Genomic DNA, 15802 nt, shown 5'->3' with positions numbered 1-15802 from the left:
CAACTTTTTGCAATTTCGGACCTTAAGCCAGTTTTGTCAACTTTAGCAAATTTCGGACCTTAAGGCGATTTTGTCAACTTTTTGCAATTTCGGACCTTAAGCCAGTTTTGTCAACTTTAGCAAATTTCAGACCTTAAGGCGATTTGGTCAACTTTTTCCTCTAGAAGTGCGAGCTTGGGCACTTGGGCGAGTTTGTCAACCTTGGCACTTTGCATTCTTTATCTCCTTTGTATCCCTTGGCGAAAATCGGCATTTCAACGTCATTGCAGGCCTTAACTCTTTCTTCACATTTAGGCAATTTTGCGAGAATTGGGGAGTTTTAAGTTCGCAATATGGCCCTAGAGGCGGAATTTCGTTTTAGCAGCACTTGACCCTTCATACCCCTTCCTCTTCTGCAAAGACAGAAAGGCACAAACTGGGGGGTCCCTGTCCAAGACGGGGATGGGTGTGCGATTCGCACAACACATAGTAGTAGTTGCACATTTTCTCTCATGACATTTGTTGGTGTGATTTTAATAGGGGTTAGTTGAAGAGTGACAGCAACTAATGTGTCACAATGCTATTGTAATGGGCTTTTCTTTGTTGCATATCGGTTCTTGAAGTCTTGTGATGGATTGTAAATATGATATTTATATATGATGTAATCTTGGATTTTCATGTAAATACAATCTAGTTTTGTTGATACATGGCTAGATGAAGATCTATCTCTTTCCTCTTTGTTGTTCATGACTATTGCCGAATGGAGTTTACATTGGTCCATATTTTTGAAGGGTGAAACATTCCATCATTTAAACACTATTCATCCTTGTTAGGGGTAGAAGTAGATTAGGTTTAGTTAAGGATATGCATGTTGTTCATGATTCATTGTTACAAACTAGGGAATAATCTCCAGTGAACTTAATAACCAAATCTTCAAAGAATCATGCCATACATGTTTGCACCTTGCCACTTCGTATGTAATGTCAAATGGAATCATCTATAGGGATTAAATATTGTTGTTTTCAATAGCTGCATGCGCAAGGTGTTTTATCCAATGCTCTTGGAGGACGTTTCCCTTGCCCAAAATGATCCCATCCTTTGTAGGGGATGTTTTTCGAGACGGGTAGAAAACATCCATACCTCGTCCTCTTTTTGTTAAAAATTAGCCAACGTCCCTGGGACAACAAAAAGTTTGTAGGCTATTGGGACAACTAGCTATCTGTAGGATGGCCAGGGGATGCCAAGACATCCCCCATTTGTCTTGAGGATGGTTAACCGACCCATAACATACCCAAGGACATTTTAGTAACTTTAAAAAGAAAATTAGAACCTTTCAATGCTTCTTTGGTTAATGACATGCCCACATAGGATTTACAAAAAATATGAAAGTGGTATGTGCCATGAAGGATTATATTGCGATAGGGAACGTGCCATGATCATTGCTCTCAGACTTTGTGAGGGGTTTTGCTCCTTAATTGCTTGGGGGTGTTGACACTTGCGATTCCCCAAGCCATCGCAAGGGGCATTACCCCACTACCATGTTGGGTGTGTTGCCCTTAAATCCCCATCAAACTATAAGTTTAACCAAGCAATAAATCAATGTTGAATAATGATCACAAAATATACAAGAATACATATCCCATGTTGCAAATCTTTGCATCTTCACAATCAAATCCATAATCAAGGATTATCTTGTTTCATACGTTGGACAATGTGTTTAGTATACAAGGACTGCCAAAGACAAATTAGACATGCTACAATCATGATATTGCTGAATATGAGTTAAGTCATAGTTGTTAGGGAATGCCATTTTCAATTAACCATGCTCACAAAGGTTCTATAATGAATGTGACTAATGCTTTATCAATTTCATCATATGAGTAGTTAAAATTTCTATACTTTTTAATAGCGATCACTTGCTGTCCCCTAAAAAATGGGCAAAATATCCCTATACCAGAAACACATTCCCTCATCCCTTGCTGTCTGCATCCTAGAAACTTGGTGGAGTATAGGTTTTAAGTTTGTTTTGACCTAATGAAAACTATTGGGGTCAACTATACATTGGGTATAGCTACTAATTCTTGTAGTCATACTACACTTTAATTGGTTTAAAACCTTGTTAAGAATACTTTTGGGAATACAATTTTAGGTCTAGTTGAGCTCAAATTGTAGGAGAGACCACCCACTCTTGTCAATTGGCCTTTAACCTTCTTATGTTTGTTGATGAACCCTTGTTTTACCTTTTTGAGGACAAATCCTTGGCCCTTAAGCTAGGAAGAGTTCCAAGACTGTAGAGCAATGGTTTTGGTACCCAACATCCTTGTACCTTGGGTAGGCGTGTAATGAAGTCCATGGATATGATTTCCCACTTTTGAGAAGGAATAGACTAAGGTTGTGACAATCCTTTAGGAAAAGTGTACTATGCTTTGTTCTATTGACAAATCATGCATTCTTTGATGTGCTTGAGGACATCTTCCTTAATTCCCTTCAAGAAAATCTCTTTTTTATTTTGTCTATATGTCTTTTCATGTCTTTAATGGCTTGCTAATGGTTTATCGTGGAAGGCTCTTAAAATATTTTTTGTTTATCCTAGATTTTGGAATTAAGAAAATTCTATTGTTATAGAGGATAAGTGTTGATGTGGCTAAAGTCGTGTTGCTACAACTCTCTCCAATCAACGCAGAATAGAATGCTAAGTATCCTATCCTCTCTTGAGATAAGGAAATCCCTAATGCTGTTTTAGTTGATCAATGGGGACGACCTCAAGGTTTGTAAATGTCAGTTCTTGACTGCGGGATAGCTCAACGGTTGATGTGTTTTGCTGGGAGCACAAGCGGACTTACGTTTTGCAACAAGCTGGTTTGTTGCGATTCTCAGATTGCGAAATAAAAAGCAAAGAGAAGGGTTTAGGAAACCTAAGATTAGCCAGGGTGGCATGCGGGTAGACGGATTCAACATAACCAATCCCTGCTTGGCCAAAATAACTCACAACCTTGCAGGAACGTAGGGGACTTGGAAGATTTTCAGACTGCAGGAGCATGGCTAAGCACCCAATTCTGGCGCAACTCAGATGGACACTCGCAATTAAACTAAACACAATCAAAGGATCAGGCTAACCATACACAAGAACATACAATCAGTATATCCTCAATGGTATGAGCCTGGATCCATCAAATACCTGCACACCCAAAACATAAAGATCTATCTAAAATACTGAAAGAAACCATGCAAACAGACGAAAACAAAGACAATAAACACCATTCTTCAATGTTCATATATTTGCTTCAGCTGCCATTACAACAATTTCTGCAGCATCTCTATGCTACCACTAAAATCTAACCTATTCTAGCTGAAATCTAATAGCCTAACTAGGGTCTAACAAAAAATCTCTAACCCTTTACAAAAGAAAGGCCTCTGCCTTTTATAGAATTTACAATTTTGAATCGAAACTCATTACCTTTCTAAGTTTATCAGAAACTCATTGTGTTGATTCTAATAATGAAAAACCTATGTTACCTCGAGTTTCCGGGACGAGGACGACAGGATGCGTTTCCGGGGCGGCAATTTTTTTTGCCAAATTTGGGAACGGTGGGGTATGGCAAAGGGGACGGCTATATAAAATATAGGGAAAATTGAAAATATATAGGAAAATTCTAAATGTTCTGTCAAAACCCTGCAAAAGGCCAAAACCTCCACCCAAGGCCAAAACCTCTGCCGTATTTCAGTTTCTTCTTCTCCCGTCGGCGTTGCAAAAACACGAGTTTGACGACATTTTTATTTTTTGCCGTTTAGTCTTTTTAATGATAATCATATTGTTATATGATATGATATATATCATATACGATATATATCGCATATAATATAATTAATTTTTAAGTTTTTAATTTATAACTTATAAGACTAAGTTAAACTTATGTCTTTGTTTTAATTTTTAAGTAAATAATTTTATTTTTTAAAACTTGTGCATTAAATTATTAATATTTTATTATTTTCAATTTTGATTTCTTATTTATAATTACTAATTTTTTAATTTTAAATTATTATTTATTAATTTTTAATTTTTAAATGTTTAACAATTTGTCAATTTAATATTTTATATTTATAATATGAATTAATTTTAAACGTTTGATATAAAATTATGTATCTTTTAATTTTTAATAACAATTTGAATTAATAAGGAGCCTGTATTAGAAATTAAAAAAAATAAAATTGAAAATACAACTTTTTTTATTTTTTTAATATTTTTTAATGGCCTTAGATATGGGGGACCTCTGGTCGTCTCCGGAACGGATTGGGGACGTCCCAGCCGTCCCTAGCTGTCCCCAGGACGTACAGACGTCCTCGAGAGCTAGGGCAGGCGTCCCCCTGTTTCGGGGACGTCCCCTCAAAATGCATGACAATTTGGGGACGGGGGGAAATGTCGCCTGGCTGTCCCCAAGTCCCCGAAATGTCCCCGGGGCTGGGACAAGGGTTTTTAAGTCGGGGACGCGTCCCCGGGTAACGTAGGCTAGGAATCTTCTTAATTGAGTCAATGTGGTAGGAGGTCAATTGCTTGGATTTTTTGTTGAACCACATGTACTCCTTGGGCACTAATGACATGGTGGAAATATAAAATTTATGTCATCTCGAATTGACATTTAGATTCCTTTATGAAGAGAGCCTACCTCTCCAATATTCGTGGAACTGTATCTAGATGCTTCAAATGATGCTCTCATGTTTTGTTGTAAATCAAGATCTCATCAAAGAAGATCAAAATAAATTACCTTAATTTCTTATTGAATACTTGATTCACATGTGATTGGAAAGTAGCTAAAGCCTTTGTAAAACCAGAAGGCAAGACTAAGAATTCAAAGTGTCCAAAATGACATTTGAATACTATTTTGTGTATGACCTCATCCCTCACACAAATTTGATGGTAACCTAGTCTTAAATCGATTCGAGTAATTCATTGATTGGAAATTTGGATGCCTATTTTTGAGTCAATACATATTCGCATGATACCATCTTTTTTTAACAAAAATAGTTGATGAAGTGAAGGGACTAGAATTAGGCTTGATGTTGTCTGTTTCTAAGGGTTCGTTGATGGCCTTTTTGATCTCTTCTTTGTAACTCATTGGATGCTAGTAGGGTGTTGTCATCATAGGCTTAGAATCCAATTTCAACTATATTATATGGTGTTGTCATGATAGTGGGGCAACCCACAAATTTATAGTGCGGCAACCCACAAATTTATAGTGGGGCAACACACAAATCATTAAATAACACACGATGTTTATGAAAAATAGATTGGATATCAACTTGATAAGATTTCTTCTTTGTGGACAACATTTTGGTCGTCATTGAACAATTGGCTGCCCAAGCAACTTGCCCTTTCCTAAATGATTGTTCCATCCTTTTTGCTGAAACCACTCTTAGGGCTCTATTTGCAATACCTTAAAGCACTGGTTTCTTTCCTTCTGACTTGAGTTTCAGCTTTGTGGTTTGGTCATTCTGTGTGAATTCCCTCATGATTGTAACCATTGCAATCCTAAGACCATGTCAATCTCTCGAAGGCGTAGTACATAAAAATCATCATGCACCCTATGCTTTTCTAGAGGCGATGTCAAGCTATTGTACTTGTATCCTCTTGGTGCAAGGGATGGTGAAATCATTTGCAACTATAACATTAAAACAGTGAAATTCCTTTGTTTTCAATGCCCTTTTACTACCAATCCCTCATCTATAAATTTGTGGGTTGCCCCACTATCAAGTGCTGCTATAATTTTTAACACTGTAAAACTCCACTATAGTGTCTCCTTTTTGCACGTAGTTCAATATGAGGTTTCCATTAGCCTATTCTTAGGTCCCCGAAGGCCAAGTGTATATAATTAGGGGACTCATTGTCCTAAGGAGAGCTCTATAGAGGTTTTCAGAGTATTTTGACAGACTTTCTATTTTTAACAAATGGCTATTTTTGTAAGTGCTATTTTAGCACTTGGTCTTGATTTCTATCTTCTCTCAGTTCAATGCAATACTTTCCAATTTTTTCCTTGGTGAGTTCCAATGTTTTCAGGGTGATATTTGATTTTGTCACTGAAGTCTTTTATAAAGTTACCTTATGACTTAAGTGAGGGTAATGGATTCATGAAATGCTGCTTTGATTGATGCCTAGGAATAAGGTAACTTAAAGTTGTTTTTAAAAGGCAAGGTTAGGGATTTATAAAGTGATGCCAAGGTTGGAGGAGATTATTGTTTTAAAAGATTAATACAATGCCTCCCAAAAGTGACGCCAAGATTAAAGGGAGAAGAAAAGTGTTTCAAAATGTTTTGTGTGAGCTCAAAACGGGTTGACTCTTTTAGGGTTAATTTCATGTTGCTTTCAAAAGTGAAATGAGGGGAAAAGTAATCCAAATACAAATGCAAGTTACCCTAATTCTTCCCTTTATAAATATGTGTTTGAGTTCTCTCATTTGTGCATAGATGAAATTGACAACTTAATGTTATGCTGCTGGAATGGGCTCAAGGAGTTCTTCTATTGCTGGTAAAGGACAAAAACCCTCTTCTTGTCTTGCTGGTTTTGGTGGTTAGAGACCCACCCTAGCTGGTTGGTGTTTGTGGTTCAAGATTTACAGTGCTTTTGGCATTGTAGGTGACTTTCGGAAGAAGAAGATATACTCAGTTTTCTGATATGGGTTTTATGATTTTGGTGTGGTGTGTGCTTATTTGGGGTGTGGTTTGAGTTTGATGAGTTTAGAAGCTTTTTCAGTGATATTGGATATCACATTTTGGCTGAGGTTGATAGCAATCATTTTGGGTATTATTTATTTGGATTCTCCATAGCTGGGTGAACCCTTTGGCCCTTTGGGCTGTTCTCTTGGAGTGTTTGGTGAAGTATTGATTTTTAGAGGCAAATCATCTAGGAGGTCGTACCATCCTCATTGCCTTTGGTTTTCAGACTGAACTCAAATGTGCACTTAAGAGAGGTCTACAATCTTCCATTTGAGGTGCCTTCGCATTGTGGATTGTCTTGTTAATGAGAAAGAGCAGTTGGGAGTTGATTGATACTTGTACTAAGTCATTTTTGAAGATTTTGAATGAGATTATTTTCACGTGGAGGACTGAAAACGCATTATTTGGCTTATGATCAGGTCTGCTATTAATTTCCTATGTCTGAGTTCAGATTATTGTTCAAAATCTGATATTGTAATTGAGATATAAAATGATTTGATGCAATGAAAGTTAATCTCGTTCAAAACTAAGTTTTATCAATATATGCAACCATGATGGTGAATGAAACATGAAACACAAACATTTTCGCAATTCTGTCTCATTCTATCTAGGAGTACCAGAAACGGTAGCAAGGGTGCCTCCTGAAGGCTTTTTTTTTTAAAATTTAAATTTATAGTTTTAGGGTCTTGTTCATTCATGCATCCTCGAATTCGACTCTTGAAATCTCATCCTCTAAGAAGGACAAGTTTTAGAAGAAAAAGGTTAAGTGTGTCTTTCGTAAGAAATCTGGTCATGATAAGCATAAGTGCCTATACAAGCAAAATAGCTCATTGTAATATACACCCTTACACACACACACACGATAATAAGCAGCAATGAAATAATAGAAATATATTCAGTAATCTCCAAAATAAAGTAAACCCACAACTAGAATTATTTTCTAAATTATTACAAATCTTGGATAGCCTTATAACATCAATTTTAACAATACCAGAAGTTCAAATAACACTGAAGTCACATTTTCAACATACCCATATACTGTTTTTACAAATAACTCTGACGAATTTTTGAAACCAGCAAACTGGCCACACAAGCTTGGACGCCACTTTCTACAATCAACTCCTTTGACCACAAAATGAATAAGACCCTAGGCGTCTCCTCAAGCAGCAAAGACACCTCCAATTTGTACACCCAAACTCGCCCAACCTTCCCACACCTAGCTCACAATGGTACAACTATGCTAGATAAAGGACCAGACAGCAAAAAGAAAATAAATCTGTTTTAAAAACTCTTCAATCTGCTCCTTTTTTGTCTTCACAAAATCTGCCCTTTATTTCGAATCTCAATATGAAGATTTACACTTAAATATCACACAATGAAGCTCAATGTGATTCATGAATGAAACTACCAGTCAATCTCCCAGGTTAGATCTTTCACCAACGAAGATGTTCTTTGCAAGAGTTTTTGTCCTCACAAAGCCACAAGAACAAGTACAATCCAACAAAGTTCTGTTTTCAATATCAAATCCATACATACTGAAAAATGAGCTCAAAAACCTAATATATATTCTTGTAGAAACCCACACCTCTTTTTGGGGTTTCATACTTTTTAATTTAATTTAATATTACCTTATGACTCCCAAAATTGGCACCCACTTCTAAAAGAACATTTAATTTAATATTTGAAAAAACACCTTATATCACCTTGGATTCCCACTTAGTCATTTTAACAAATTTAATAATGCTAAAGATAAATCTTTAATTTAACTTCAACATTTTAACATAATTTAAATTAATCACTTTGGACCACATTAACTGCCAAGATATCATCAATTGCATTTATTGACATTCCCAAGATAGAAATACTGCCAACTGGCTAAGTTGGTGTCCAAACTGAAACTTACGAAAAATAGTAAAAACAAACAAATTGTTTGAACCCCTCTCTAGAAAATGTCATAATGCAATTCTCAACCGATTGAACTCAATGCCACACCTTTCATTGCCAGATTAATTGGACTGAACAATCATCAAAACCCTAACTCATTAGCCTACGGGAACCCATTGAATTGCCTAACAATCAACATGCTGACATTGCTTAGGAGGGGATATTACACTTATCTCATCCATCTTCTTCAAAGGAACAAGATTGAGGTACCGAGTTTAGCAATCATCAAGATTCCATAGATTCTAGTAATGGGAAAGGTAAGAGAAAAGGCCTTGTTGTGGTAGCTTCACAACTTGATACTCAAGTTCTTGACTTGAGTGCTTCTCACTACATGGACAATACACAAGAAAGTTTCTCATCCTTAGAGTTGTATTTTGTGCTTGACATTCTTAAGGGTAATGATTCACTAGAATAGGTTCTAGGGAGAGTGTCCTTTGTCGTTGGTGGTGGGACATTTTCAACTAATCTCTTATTTGTCTACTTGATCACCCATACAAGTTCAGGTGTGTGAGTTGAATTCACTCTAAATATAGTTGTCATCAATGAATTGTGCAGTGGGTCTACAATTGTCATGGGAAAAGTAGATAATCAATTTAGGCTCTATCACTTTTTTTCACTTTGTTTTTTACTCTCCTTTCACAACTATGCTTACTCATTCATATGAATTGAACAATTTGTCGTATCAACGGTTTGGCCACTTGAACTATGACTACTTGCATAAGCTTTGTTTGCATGATATGGCTTCAGGCTTGCCTATAGTTTAGTTTTCTAATGGTGTTTGTTAGGAATGCATCTTTGACAAGCATCTAAAGGATGAGTTTGGCAAGGGCAAATTTTGGAGAGCCTCACAACTTTTGGAGTTAATACATAGTGATTTGGTTGGTACATTTCCACATCCATCTTTCAATAGAGCTCAATTTGTTTTTACTTTTATTGATGATCTTTCTAGGTAAACATTTGCATTTTTTTGAAACAAAACATTAAGTCTTTGATCCATTTTTTAGATTTCAAAGTATTTATAGAGAAACAAACAAGGAAATCCATCAAGATTTTGCATACATATAATGGGGTAGAATATGTCAATCAGAGGTTTGAGTAGTTTTGTGCTATTGAAGGCATTGATTTGCATCACATTGCCCCCTACAATCCTCAATATAATAGAGTTGTATAACGAAAGAATCGGTCCTTGAAAGAGATGGTTAATTGTATGATACACTCCAAATCTTTGGCACAACCATTTTGAGTGGAATCCATCAATTGTGTATGTTATATTCAAATATGTGTTTCTCATTGAGTTGTGAAGGGTGTAACTCCTTTCCAAGCTTGGACTAGTTCCAAACCCTTAGTGAAACACCTTCGTGCGTTTGGCTCCGCCACATGGGTCCACATTCTAACAAAAAACAAGAAAGGCTATGGATCCGCATAGCAAGCCTTGTATATTTGTTGGGTAAGCAGATGGTGTCAAGGGCTAGAAGCTTCTTTATCCTACAACTTATGAGCTATTCATTGAGAGGAGTGTTCGTTTTGAAGAGATAACTAATAGCTATTCTCCTACAACTACTCTAATATTCATCTCATTGGAGACATTCTAACATGATAATGGTTTTGTAGAGGATTTTAATCCTTTTGATGTTGACAGGGAGTCTTTTCCATCTACATTAGATGGTGAAAATGTTGATGATAATGTCGTCCTCATTTTTGGTTATTTTGTAGTGCAACTAGTGTTGGCTTTTTGAGTTGGTGTCAGCAGGATAAGAGGGGTATTTTGATGTCAGCAGTATGTTCAGATAGATTAATGGAGATGAACGACGCTTTCTGGAGTGATTTTAGACAACTTGTCTGAGACTTAATATTTTTAGTGTCAATTTGGACACCGGTTGGTTGGTTGGGAGTTTTGGCTAACTTACAATTTTTAGCAGTTACTATTTATAGTAACCACTATTTTTCACAGCTAGTCATAGCTTCAATCTCTTCTGCTTTAGTGTGCAGCGTCTTCAGTTTTAGGGTTTGGGCAGTTCTTGCTATTTTTAGTAAGATCTATTTTTTAGCACTTGGTCATGGTCTCTATTCCTCTCTCAATTCAATAGAATGGGTTTTAGTTGGACTTGGTGAGTCATTTTGCTTTCAGAAGACATTTATTTTATTTTTATTCACTGTCTTTATAAAGTGCTTTTTAAAAATATTGCCCGCTCCCCTGCTCTAGTAACTTAAAGTTTTTAAAAGAGGGGCCATTTGACATCCAAAATGGACGCCCAACAAAGAGAAATATTTATTTTATTGAGCTTATAATGTTAAGAAGTAATAGTAAAACATAAAGCAAATTTTAAATGTTTTATTTGAGACCTCAAAAAGGTTCAAACTTCTATCACGATTTTAAGTTGCTTTCAAGTTTTGGTTTTGGAGGGAAAAGGTTTCAAATTGAAGGATGGTTGTCCTAATTCCTTTTTCACTCTATATATTCATGTTTTGAGCTCTCATTTGACATAAATGATTTGACAACCTAATGAAATGTTGCTGGAATGAGCTCAAGGAGTTCTTTTGTTGGTTGAGGATGAAAAACCTCTTCCTGTTTACTGGTTTCGGTGGTTAAAAATCCACCCTAGTTGGTTGGTATACTTTTTTTAAGACTTACAGTGATTTTGGCTTTGTGGGTGACTTTGGATTTGATGAAGATGAAGATATTCTTAGTTTTTTGATGTAGGTTTCTTGGTTTTGGTACGGTGTGAGTCTTTTTGGAGTGCTGTTCAAGTTTGTTAGTGATTAAATGCTTTTTCTGAGTGCGGATGTGCTTTTTCTGAGTAGCTGGGAATCAAAGTTTGGCTCATATTACAGTGATAAGACTTGCTATCATTCTGAGTATTATTTCTGAGTGTTCCTCATAGCTGGGTGCCTCAATCGGAGTATTCATTTGGCAGATTTGGTGAAGAACTGAATTTTCTAGTCAAATCAACCCTTTACCGGGCAGCATTCTTCCTTGCTAGCACGTGGGTATTGAAGGAAGTAATAAATTTGCATTTCTGGGGGTTGAAAATAAGGTTGGTGTTGGATGTTTTAATTGCTGATTGCAATCAGAGATTGTTGGAGCAGATTTGGAGCTTTTTGGAGACATAAATATCATTTCCAGGATTTGCACTGGACAAGCCTTGGACGCCTAGTTGGTGCCTAGTTGGTGCTGGACTGATTTCTGAGTGTTATCCTTCATGTTTGCGAGACTATTTCAGGTCTGCAAATAAATTCAGTCTGATTTTCAGAATATTGTTCATTCATATCTGATTTGTAATGCTTGGACAAATCCTATGAAGTTGAATAAAGTCTGTGTTATCAGCACTTAATATGCTTGAACAAGTGCTAGATAAAGTTGAATAAAGTCTGTGCTATCAGCTTTTAATTTTCTATGATATGTTGCAAGTATCATGGTTTTTGTTTGAAATCCTATCTTGAATGCAATCTGAAAGTTTCAATCAGCAAACATTACTTCATTGGTTCATAAACTTGCATACACATACTTAACAAAAAATTCAGGGGGGCATATTACAGATGCTTCACATCCTTCCATCCCTAGTCACCACTTAGAGGATACTCATAGATTCTCCACTTTCGAGTCTTAGGGCCTCTTTGGTCTTGTTAGACATTACAGTTAGCAAATGATTGGGTTGGTGATCCTGAAGCCCATAGTGGGAGGGTTGTCGATTAGTCATCATTCTACAAGGGTGTTATATTTACTATTTTTAAACTGGTCGCTCCCTGTTGGTTGGACTTGTCACCTCCACCCTCTCCTTAAATCTATAAAAACTCACTACTCAGCTTGTATTTTTACTCTTTTATGCAGTTTCTCTGTCTAAGTTCCCAGTGCAATTTTGTCCTCATGACATCTCTCCCTTAAAAAAGTTCTTTGCTATGCATCTATTTCAAATTTCTAATGGTGATTTGGTAGACGATGTAGTATAAAAATGTCATTTAAAATCTACTGATATATAGAATGTTGGATAGAAATTTGTCATTTAAAACCATCTACTTATATATAGTTATAGAATGTAGGGTAGATATATGATATATGTCATTTGAAATCATTTTCTTCCACTATTTATGTATTTTTAACATTGGAAAAAAATGTTCTAATTTTCAGGAATATAAGCTATGGCAGTGTAAATTATCTTTTAAAGCGTACCTCTGTCGGTATTTATCTGGAGTTCAAAAACCGTATTTTGTTGTTTTCTATGCATAGAAGTATTTTGTAAATGTTCATCCACAAATGTGGACAGTCATATAGCCTTTCACAATTGAAATAGCTTCCAGCATGATGTCTATCTAGAAACAAACATTCTGCAATGCTTTGTGGTGCTTGAACCATTCATTCATTATATCAAGTACAAACCCTTCCAATCTGCTGGAAGTGTTTGTAAACAGAAATTGTATACGGAGCAGAAAATATTAGTAGTGTTGATCTAAATTCTGGAATAAGGGTATTGCAAATCAATTCTGGGAGCATGGACAAATATAATTTATAAAAAAAGTTTATTTATTTCTGATGAGAAGTTTGTCAATTTTTATAACGTATTCGCTTTGTGAATGAGAATCTGCTATTTTCTTTGAGTAAAGCGAACATTCTATTGGACGGTCTATTAGCTTTGTTAAAAGCTAGTATCCATGAATAATTATAATGGTATACACATTGGGTTGATTTCCTGGGATGGCAAATAAGTACATCCATCAGACGTGAAATGTATGTAGTATCCAATGCGTCTTTACACTAAGGTTTTTTGGCTTTTACCTGATAATCCTAGGACTATACGTTGTGTTATGGAATGCTAAATCAATTCCGAGATATGGAAAGATACTCAACTAAATCTTTTATTCTAGGAAAGGAACTGTATGACAAATGTAAAAGTTGATTTACTTCACACAAGGTTGAGAGGAAGAACGTATATGAATTCAAAGTTCTTTACTCATGTGGTCATATCTATTGCTTCACCGTGGGAGATTCCAGATGATTATTGTTATCTATTATGTGTTGTATGAAAGAAGTTAAGATTTTTCATTGTTTTTTATTCCTTTTAAAGTTCAACCCTTTATGTATAGAATAAAAGACATTAGAAATCTATTAAAAGATTCGATCTTTTTGTGCTGAAAATGTAGTTTTATAAATGTTTACCATAATTTAAGTAAGATGGTTTGTATTTTTTATATTAAATTATGTGGTCTATGATCGCATGATTTGTTTTTGATTAAAAAAGCAACATTAACGAGGGCGCTGACCCTTAACATAGCTAGACTATCAAAACAACAACAAAAACAAGGGTGCAGATCCTTAGAAAGGAACAAAGAAACAAAAACAACCCAAGCCCACTCAAAGAAGAGGAGGGGTTTGGGGGAGCGGGGAGGACTTCCCCTTCCGCCTACGACAAACCACGGTCCAGGCGATACAATTTTTAGGACTAGCAAGAGATAGGTCTAGCGGGGAGGACCCCATAAGGTTACAAATAGAAGTGCCAATAGAGTGCTGCTGCAGAGGGGTAGCAGTAGCAGAATCAGCAACATCAGTAAGAGATATCTTATTATTAAATCACATGATTTGTTATTATATTATTTTTAATTAATTTAAGGGATACCTTTAATTTAAATATAAGATTTGAATTTTCTTTAATAGTTCTTTAATATTCAATATTTTTACAGAGTATTGTTCCTAATCTTCTTTCATAATATTCTCGAATGAATTATACAGAAAAAATCAAATCATTCCATGATATTTAAAAAACAATTAAAATAGTTGGATTTGTAATTATTAATATTTTATTGGAAATACTTACAACAATGATGGTAAAAAATGTGTTTTCCCCTTTAAAAGGTGTTAGATATAGAATAATAGGGAATAAGCAAAGGAATTGGAGACTTGTTGGAAAGCTATTAAATTTAAGCTTAGCCTTCATAAGGTTTTTTTATAAAGGAAACTTAATCATGCATGAGGTAGTTGTTTGATTAGAAATGAATATCACCTTGGTGCAACATGGATAATTTTATGTTTGCTAATGACTCTAATAATGAAGTAGAAGCCTTAGGCCTCTTAAAAGGTCTTAAGGTGATAGAAGGGTTAAACATTAATAATTTGATTTTGAAAGTGATTATCTTTTAATCATTTAGGGGATAAATAATGAATGCTTGGACAATTGAGGGTTGAATTGTACTATTAAAGAAGCTGACTTGACAAATATTTATAAGAAAATTAATTTTATTCATTTGCTTTTGAAATATTAATACAGTTGAGGATTTTTTCTAGGAAATGTAGATGTTAACTAATACCCTTATTTTAGAGGTTAGTTTAATGCCTCATGGTTGCTTTTGTCAACATGTTTGACCAATGATTGATTAATAGGGTAATAATTATAATTAGCATTTTAGAAAATGAAGAAAATAGTTTTCCTTGTCTTGAGGGTTTGGTGATGGTCCTTTTGGAGTAAGTATAACATGTCGAAATCTTGTGCAAATTATGGTAAATTGTAAGATTGCCCTTCTCAAAAAAAGACAGTTGGCTAAGGAGGAAAAATTGGAAGTTAATGTTTTTTCATTCTCTTTTCTCTCTTTTTTCTTACTTTAAGGAAAGTGATAGCTTTACAAATGACATTAGACAAAGAATGAATGACAATGAAGTGGAAAGGTAGCAATTCGTGTGATTCTCTTTGTTAGGAAAATTATATAAGTTGATGAAACCATTTCCTACATAATCTTATGAAAGAAAAGTATGCATGCAAGCTTACAAAATAATCATATGCAAAGATTAAAGGCATATCACAAGATAAAACAATATATACCTTGTGAAACCTTTTAAGAGGAAAAAAATTAGTCTCCAAAAGAGTCCACATTCAATGTATTATTTAGAAATGAAAACATTACAATACATTTGCAAAGTCTCCATGAATACTTTTGAAACACCACTCTTTGAATGTATCTTGTACGTGTCCAAACATGCACGTACACATCCCATGCCATGCTTCACATATGTACTCTTAAAAAAACCCAATATATTGATTGTCAAGCCAAAACCTCTAATAGCCAACTCCGAACTCTAAACATGTGCTTTCTTTTATAAAATCAAGCTCACACAAATACAATCAAGTGGTAAGGTAAAACCACATGTTTCAAAATTATGAGCTCACAAAAATGTTGACCCCACATT

At 35.2% G+C, this 15802-nt stretch overlaps 1 protein-coding gene across 3 annotated transcripts in view; it reads left to right on the top strand.

The window, feature by feature from the left end:
• LOC131069597 (kinesin-like protein KIN-12D) overlaps positions 1 to 13166 on the top strand; it is a 114950-nt gene extending 101784 nt beyond the window's left edge. For all 3 annotated transcript variants that reach the window (XM_058005117.1, XM_058005118.1, XM_058005119.2), the window contains exon 22: positions 12758 to 13166. The gene's annotated coding sequence lies outside the window, so the exon portion shown is untranslated. The remainder of the gene's footprint in view (positions 1 to 12757) is intronic.
• The last annotated feature ends 2636 nt before the right edge of the window (positions 13167 to 15802 follow it).

Source organism: Cryptomeria japonica, chromosome 3 (assembly GCF_030272615.1).
Source record: "Cryptomeria japonica chromosome 3, Sugi_1.0, whole genome shotgun sequence".
Classification (NCBI taxonomy): domain Eukaryota; kingdom Viridiplantae; phylum Streptophyta; class Pinopsida; order Cupressales; family Cupressaceae; genus Cryptomeria; species Cryptomeria japonica.
Note: the sequence above shows the minus strand (reverse complement) of the source record. Positions and strands in the feature narration are given on the sequence as shown.